This window comes from Trachurus trachurus, assembly GCF_905171665.1.
Source record: "Trachurus trachurus genome assembly, chromosome: 3".
Classification (NCBI taxonomy): Eukaryota; Metazoa; Chordata; class Actinopteri; order Carangiformes; family Carangidae; genus Trachurus; species Trachurus trachurus.
In genome coordinates this window covers 1,620,021-1,628,332 of record NC_139893.1, presented here as the reverse complement: position 1 = coordinate 1,628,332, position 8,312 = coordinate 1,620,021, and positions in this window count along the sequence as shown.

The following is an 8,312-nucleotide window of genomic DNA, read 5'->3' as shown; positions in this document are numbered from 1 at the left end:
CCACGGTGGTGGGGGTATCTGTAGCCACGGTGGTGGGGGTATCTGTAGCCACGGTGGTGGGGGTATTTGTAGTCGCGGTGTTATCTGTAGCCACGGTGGTGGGGGTATTTGTAGTCGCGGTGTTATCTGTAGCCACGGTGGTGGGGGTATCTGTAGCCACGGTGGTGGGGGTATTTGTAGTCGCGGTGTTATCTGTAGCCACGGTGGTGGGGGTATTTGTAGTCGCGGTGTTATCTATAGCCACGGTGGTGGGGGTATCTGTAGCCACGGTGGTGGGGGTATTTGTAGTCGCGGTGTTATCTGTAGCCACGGTGGTGGGGGTATTTGTAGTCGCGGTGTTATCTGTAGCCACGGTGGTGGGGGTATTTGTAGTCGCGGTGTTATCTATAGCCACGGTGGTGGGGGTATCTGTAGCCACGGTGGTGGGGGTATTTGTAGTCGCGGTGTTATCTGTAGCCACGGTGGTGGGGGTATTTGTAGTCGCGGTGTTATCTGTAGCCACGGTGGTGGGGGTATCTGTAGCCACGGTGGTGGGGGTATTTGTAGTCGCGGTGTTATCTGTAGCCACGGTGGTGGGGGTATTTGTAGTCGCGGTGTTATCTATAGCCACGGTGGTGGGGGTATCTGTAGCCACGGTGGTGGGGGTATTTGTAGTCGCGGTGTTATCTGTAGCCACGGTGGTGGGGGTATTTGTAGTCGCAGTGTTATCTGTAGCCACGGTGGTGGGGGTATTTGTAGTCGCGGTGTTATCTATAGCCACGGTGGTGGGGGTATCTGTAGCCACGGTGGTGGGGGTATCTGTAGCCACGGTGGTGGGGGTATTTGTAGTCGCGGTGTTATCTGTAGCCACGGTGGTGGGGGTATTTGTAGTCGCGGTGTTATCTGTAGCCACGGTGGTGGGGGTATTTGTAGTCGCGGTGTTATCTGTAGCCACGGTCTCAGTTGGAGAAATGTTAGCATTAGTAGTAGTTGGAGTCGCAGCAGTAATCTCTGGTCCAATGGTTGGAGGTCCAATGGTTGAAGGTCCAATGGTTGAAGGTCCAATGGTTGGAACCACAATAGTAATCTCTGGTCCAATGGTTGTGGAGAGAGTGGACTGTGTCACAGCTGTGAGAAAACACATTGTTATCACAATAACAAGTTGATGCTAACATGCTAACACACTAACATACAGTAATAGCCTTCATCATGTTCTGTGGTTTAGTTTAGCAGGTTAGCATGCTAACAACCAGTGGCGGTGTTAAAGGTCCAGAGGTCACGTCAACAGCTATTTACAGTTGTTTCTGTCCACGACGACATCCCTCAGGTGTCGTTTCTCAGTTAGTGGACCAAAGGATCAAACTGGTAATGAAGCTAACCGCTAACCGCTAACACAGAGCAGAAACAACAATAGAAGTTTTTTTTCTTCTCACCCAGAGCGATGGCGAGCAGCAGCCACACGTCCATGCTGAGCAGCTGCAGTGGAGGAAGTGTGAGAGTGATCATAACTCATAACTCAGGTGAGTCGCTTTAATCAGCTCGTATACTCATAAATATATTGATTGATTATGATAAACAGTATAATCAAACGGCTCAGTCCAGAGGTTTCTACCTGTCACTCACAGTAGCTGGATCCTGTTAATGGTTGACACCTGCACTCCAGTCCAGGTAGATCTCTCTCTGTGTGGACCAGAGCTCTGTTGAATGAATGCTGAATGCTGAATGCTGAAGACATTCACATTTTAATTAATCAAATCTTGACAACTCAACCTTTTCTTACTTCTTCCCTTTTTTGTTATCTGACTACTCCTTCATACTTCATACATACTTCTTATGCTTCTTTGAACTTCAACAACTTCAGCACACTTTCAGCTACAGACTTCATTCAACCTTTAAAACGTTCACCAGATTTTCAGCTATTTGTCTATTATTCAGCTTTTTGATATCTTAAACAGTTTGTGATTGGTGACAGTTTAAAATCATGCTTTTGAACCATTTTAGCATTGCTTCAGACTCCTACATCTGATTTGACAGTAGCTATATGAGTCATTCCATAATTAAGGGTACATTTCAGCATATCCAAAACCAAAACATTCTGTATTCTTTTTTGAAAATTAAACTTGATGTCTCTATAGTATACCCCCTTAATGTGCTTAATTCATAATTTGCCAAGCTTAATCTTTAATGTCTATTTAAATATATTTGTGAAAATAATTATTGGATACATTATTTTGTCAATCGTGTTACAGACAAATGTTTGGTCATAGAAAGCATGTGTGAAGTGCTACAGATTTGATAACACATTTTCTTGAAAGCTTTCAGGTCCACTCACCAAGGGTTTTGAGGTTGTTTGTTTAACTAATTGGATTTTATAAATTTTGAGCTTTATCATGTCAATTCTGTGAGATATTACCATGAAGGATGGATCTTTTTTCCACATAAATCCACTGAATCCACTGAAAACACTGAATTCAGAAATATTCACCATATTTATGTAATATCCCCTTATCCAGAGAGAGCCCCAATCGTCTTTGTTACAGTTTATCAGAGTATTTTAAACATTTATGACAAAAAAACCACACGTAACCACACGGCTGCTTCATCTCTACCTCGCTCTACCACTCTCTCTCTACCTCTCTACCTCCTCTTCCTCCTCTTCCTCTACCACTTTCTCTTCTTTATCTTTCTGAAGTGTGTGTGTGTGTGTGTGTGTATGTGTGTGTGTGTGTGTGTGTGTGTGTGTGTGTGTGTGTGTGTGTGTGTGTGTGTGTGTGTGTGTGTTAGTCAGTCAGCTGGATCGGACCTTTGACCTTTTATCTGTGTGTTTTGTCAGTGAGAGAGAACTGAACAATAATTAAACACATGTTAGGTGTTTGGACTCTTCCTCAGCCCGTCTAACAATCAGCTGAAAGTAGAAACCTTGGATTCAGATGACAAGTTTTCTGTTACAGCGTGTTGGGGTCGTTCAGATGGAGACGTATCGATTAATCTGGTCAATAAAATGTTTAAAAACATCAACCAGTGTTTCTCAAACCACCAGACGACATCGTCCTCAAATGTCTTGTTTTGTCCACAAACCAAAGAGAGACTCAGTTTATTGTCATAAAGGAACCAAGAAACCAGAAATATTCACATTGAAGAAGCTGGAATCAGAGAATCTGGACTTTATTTTATTTAAAAACTACTCAAACTGAGTAGGAACTTGGTAATTGTGCCATGCCAGAATGAGCGGTCCGCCGCAAGGTCCTCCCACTTGTCCACAGGAATCTGAGACCTTTTGAGAAGCTGCTTGAGCTGGTCCTTCAGCCGTCTTTTTGGCCCACCTATCGGCCTCGAACCATGAGCCAATTCACCGTACAGAGTCTGTTTGGGGAGGGATGAGTCTTTCCTGCAACGTAAATGGCCGAGGAAACGCAGCTGGTTCTTGGCGATGAGAGCCTCCACACTTGGGAGGCCAGCGCAAGTTAGAACCTTAGAACCTTCCCATCTGATTCCTAAGATTGCCCGCAGCTTTTGCTGGTGAAACCTCTCCAGGGTCCTGATGTTCTTTCGATGGAGAGTCCAGCTCTCTGACCCATAGAGGAGGGTTGGGATTACAACAGCTCTGTAGGCGCTAATCTTAGTTCGTATGGACAGGCCGTGTTGAGAAAAGACGCGGTGGTAAAGCTTGCCGAAAGCTTGATGGGCAGAGCGGATCCGGTTGTTATTGTCGTCGCCAGGATCGCTAGTGTTGTTGATCGTAGACCCAAGATAGCATAGGGGGCGGGACTAGATAATCTTTTGCTTCTCCCGCTTTCCCTTTCGGCCATGTGTATTGTATTACTTGAACTAAGATGAAGTGTGATGATGATGATTTAAATTGACATGCCCGAAATAAACAAATTGATTGATTGATTGATTGATAGCAGAATCTTGGGACCTGTTCAACTGACTTGCCGTGGATGAAGATGTCAAAAGGCTGGAGAGGATGTGCAGGGTCGGATTGTGCCAGGACTTTTGTCTTTCCAACATTGACCTCCAGGCCTGCACTCTCATATGCTTCCACAAAAGCATCGGTGGACTCCTGTAGATCAGCAGAAGAAGAGGCTGGGGCACAGTTGTCGTCGGCATACTGGAGTTCTGAAATGTATGTTTCAGATGTCTTTGTTCAGGCTTTCAGCCGCCGAAGGTTAAAAAGTCCTCCATCCACCCGGTGTCTGATACACACTCCAAGATGAGGGTGAGTTGTTTTGACACGTATCAGAATGGCTGCAAGATAGAGTGAGAAGAGTGTTGGTGCAAGCACACATCCTTGTTTGACACCAACGGCAATTGGAAAAGATGGTGAAACTGATGATCCCTGGATGACAGAACCCCTCATTTCATCGTGCAGACCCTGCACTAGCTGGATAAAGTGTACAGGGCAGCCAAACTTCTCAAGCACACCCCAGAGGATCGCCCGGGGGACCGAGTCAAAGGCCTTGTACAGGTAAAAAAAAAAGACCATTGACATGGGTTGCTGTTGTTCTCTGGCTTTTTCAAGCAGCTGGCGAGCACAGAGGATCATTTCTGCGGTTCCACGGTCTGGTCGGAAACCATACTACTGTCAAATTGGCCCATTGGCATAATCCCTGTAGTCATAGCAGTAACAGAACGTTACCAGACAGAGTTAATAATAATAATAATAATACATTTTATTTGGAGGCGCCTTTCAAGTCACCCAAGGTCACCTTACAAAAAAGGAGTGGAGGCAACATAGCAGCGATAAAAACAAGACAAACAAAACATCAAGATAAAAAGTGAGTGCAGTGCAGAGTGTCTGGATTATAGAGAGTGTGCCAGTTTGAACAGGTGGGTTTTGAGTTGGGATTTGAATGTTGTGATGGAGTCTGACTGTCTTATGTGTGGTGGGAGGGAGTTCCAGAGTTTTGGTGCTGAGCAGCTGAAGGCTCGGGCACCCATCGTGCTGAGGCGTGATGTGGGGGTGGTTAACAGTCCAGCAGAGGTGGAGCGGAGGGAGCGGGAGGGAGTGTATTCGTGGAGAAGGTCGCGGAGGTAAGTGGGGGCTAGATTGTGGAGAGCTTTGTAGGTGAGGAGAAGATTTTTGTAGTGAATGCGGTATTGAACCGAGAGCCAGTGGAGTTGGATGAGAACAGGGGTGATGTGGTCAGATGATTTGGTGCGGGTGATGATCCGGGCAGCTGAGTTCTGGATGATCTGCAGTCTGTTGATGAGTTTGGTGGGGAGTCCGGTGAGAAGGGCGTTGCAGTAATCGATACGTGATGTGACAAAAGAGTGGACCAGGATTTCGGTGCTGGATTGGGACAGTGATGGGCGGAGTCTGGAGATGTTGCGGAGGTGGAAGAATGCGGTCCGGGTGATATTTTGAATATGGGGTGCAAATGAGAGGGTGTTGTCCAGGATGACGCCGAGGCTCTTGACTTGGTGGGAGAAGGGTACAGGGAAACCGTCGATGATGATGGGTGTGGCTGGGGTGTGTTGTGATTTGGCGATGGTGGATTTGGAGCCGATGAGCAGGGCCTCGGTCTTGTTGCCGTTAAGCTTTAAAAAGTTCCTGCTCATCCAGCTCCGGATGTCTTCCAGGCAGGTGATGAGGGAGGTGGGGGGGATGGCAGCGGTGGGTTTGGTGGAGATGTAGACCTGTGTGTCATCAGCGTAACAATGAAAATGGACCCCATGGTGACGGAGGAGTGTGCCCAGGGGGAGGAGGTAGATGGTGAACAGGAGTGGACCCAAGACTGACCCCTGGGGGACACCCAGTGAAACACCCGAACACCCAGACTTGTGATGGTTTAGTTGCACGAATTGTTGACGGTCGGTGAGGTAGGAAGTGAACCAGGACAGTGCAGCACCAGTGATCCCAATGCCAGCCAGGCGGTCCAGGAGCAGAGGGTGGGAGATGGTATCAAATGCTGCGCTGAGGTCGAGGAGGATGAGAATGGTGAGTAGTCCGGAGTCAGCTGCGCGGAGGAGGTCGTTGGTGATTTTGACTAGGGCTGTTTCAGTGCTGTGTTTTGGACGGAAGCCGGATTGGAAAGGTTCGTGGAGATTGTTTGTGTCAAGGTGGGACTGTAATTGTGCGGCAACCACCCTTTCAAGTGTTTTGGAGATGAAGGGGAGGTTGGAGATGGGCCGGTAATGGTTGAGGTCAGCAGGATCAGCTCCGGGTTTTTTCAGGATTGGTGTGATGGCAGCCAGTTTGAGAGTGGGGGGTACAGTACCAGTAGTGAGGGAGGAGTTAATTATGTTGGTGATCATGGGAGAAATGGATGGCAGACATGCTTTGACAAGGGAGGTGGGAAGAGGGTCGAGCTGACAGGTGGTGGTTTTGGCCTTGCGGATGAGTTCTGAGACGGTCTGTTCTGTTACTGGGGTGAAGTCGGAGAGGGAGCTGATGAGAGGTTGGCCAGTGGTGATCATCCAGGGTGGGTCATCAGAGGGAGTGCGAGATGTGGCCAGTTGTTGGTGAATGGTGTTGATCTTGGAGCTGAAGAAGTCCAGGAAGGCAGTGCACTGATTGGTGGAAATGTCTGGAGGGAGGGTTTTAGGAGGCTGAAGTAAGTGGTTGACTGTTGAGAAGAGGACTCTGCTGTTACCTGTACCGGTGTTGATGAGGTTGGAGTAGTATGAGGATTTGGCAGTGGTGAGGGCGTTCTTGTAGTGATGGAGGTGATCCGAGTACATCTGGCGGTGCACAGTGAGTCCAGTCTTTTTGAAGAGGCGCTCCAGTCGACGGCCAGTGGCTTTGAGCTGGCGGAGCTCAGGGGTGAACCAGGGAGCAGTGTGGGTGAATGAGACTGAGCGGGTTTTCAGGGGGGCCAGGGTGGTGGGGGAGGAGGAGAGGCAGTTATTGTAGTGAGTCACCAGGTCAGTCAGGGAGGATGCTGAGGGGGGGGTGGGGTAGGAGCTGATCAGGGTGGAGAGATCTGCGGTGTTGACATGTTTGATGTTTCTGAAGGAGATGGTCCGTTGTTCCTTGCCTTTGTGTAGTTGGGTGTGAATGTCAAAAAGTACAGCTTTGTGGTCGGAGATGGGGAGATCAATGATGTCGAGGTTACTGGGAGTGATGTCAGTGCAGCAGATTAAGTCCAGTATGTGACCTTTGTTATGGGTTGGGAGGTTGACATGTTGTGCGATGCCAAGACAGTCCAGGAGTGATGTGAAGTCGTTAGCAAACGTACAGGATGGGTTGTCAATGTGGATGTTGAAATCACCAAGGAGGATAACAGTGGGGGACATTGCACATACAGATGTTAGTAGGGATGAAAATTCATTGAGGAAAACAGCAGAGGGTTTTGGTGGTCTGTAGATGGTGACAATGATAGTGGGTTTGGGGCCAGTGAGTTTTACAGCTAGACATTCAAAGGAGGAGTGATGGGGAACTGTGACAGCAGTGACTTTGATGTAATCACGGTGGAGGAGAGCGAGGCCACCCCCCCTCCCAGTGGCACGGGGTTTACTAATAAAAGAGAAACCTGATGGGACAGCCTCATTAAGATGGGAGAAGTCGTTTGGTTGCTGCCAGGTCTCAGTGAGGCAGAGAATGTCTAGGCTCCGGTCAACAATAAAGTCTGCTATCAACAGGGCCTTATTACTGAGGGATCTGGTGTTTAACAGACAAAGTTTCAGACAGGTGAGTGGAGTGTAAGAGGTTGCTTTGAGCACGGGGGACAGCACACTGTGATTGACAGGACAGACAGGACGGGCTGTGCGAGGAGGGGGGCGGGGCCTAGTGGACCAGAAGGAGCGGATGTTTGTGTTGCTGTTGTGAGTGACCTGAAAGTTCCGTCCAGAGCCTCGGTGGATGTATCTTGGTCGTTTCAGGATGTAGTGGTGGGATGCAAGCTGAAGTGGGGGGGTCCTTGAGAAGATCCGGAGACGTAACAACTCCGTTGCTGAGTAACGGAGCGGGAGAGACGCGCTCGCGAGAGCCAAGCATAGCGCAAACCAGAGGAGCAGGTTAAAAATCCACATGATGTGAAGTCGGCGGCGACGTAATCCAGCGGTAGATGATGATCCAGGTGGTGATGGTGAAGCCACAGAGCCAGCACAGCGGAGGGAGAGGAGTGGAGCGTGCCGGTTGTAGCTTCGCTGGAGCCGGGGAAGTCAGTTGGACGGCGGCGGGGGTTAGCAGCAGCCCAGCCGGCCAGCAGGTGAACACTGTCGGGTAGCGGTGTAGCAGGGAGGCGGCGTCCTCCGCGTTGACAGCAATCCGCGGGCGCAGGTAAACGTCCAGGAGAGCTGGCAGGGTGGCAGCGGACCAGTCCGAACTGGTGTGCTTCGTGGGGCACACCGGCGCAGGCTATCCAGCCACAGTGCGGAGAGGAGCCACA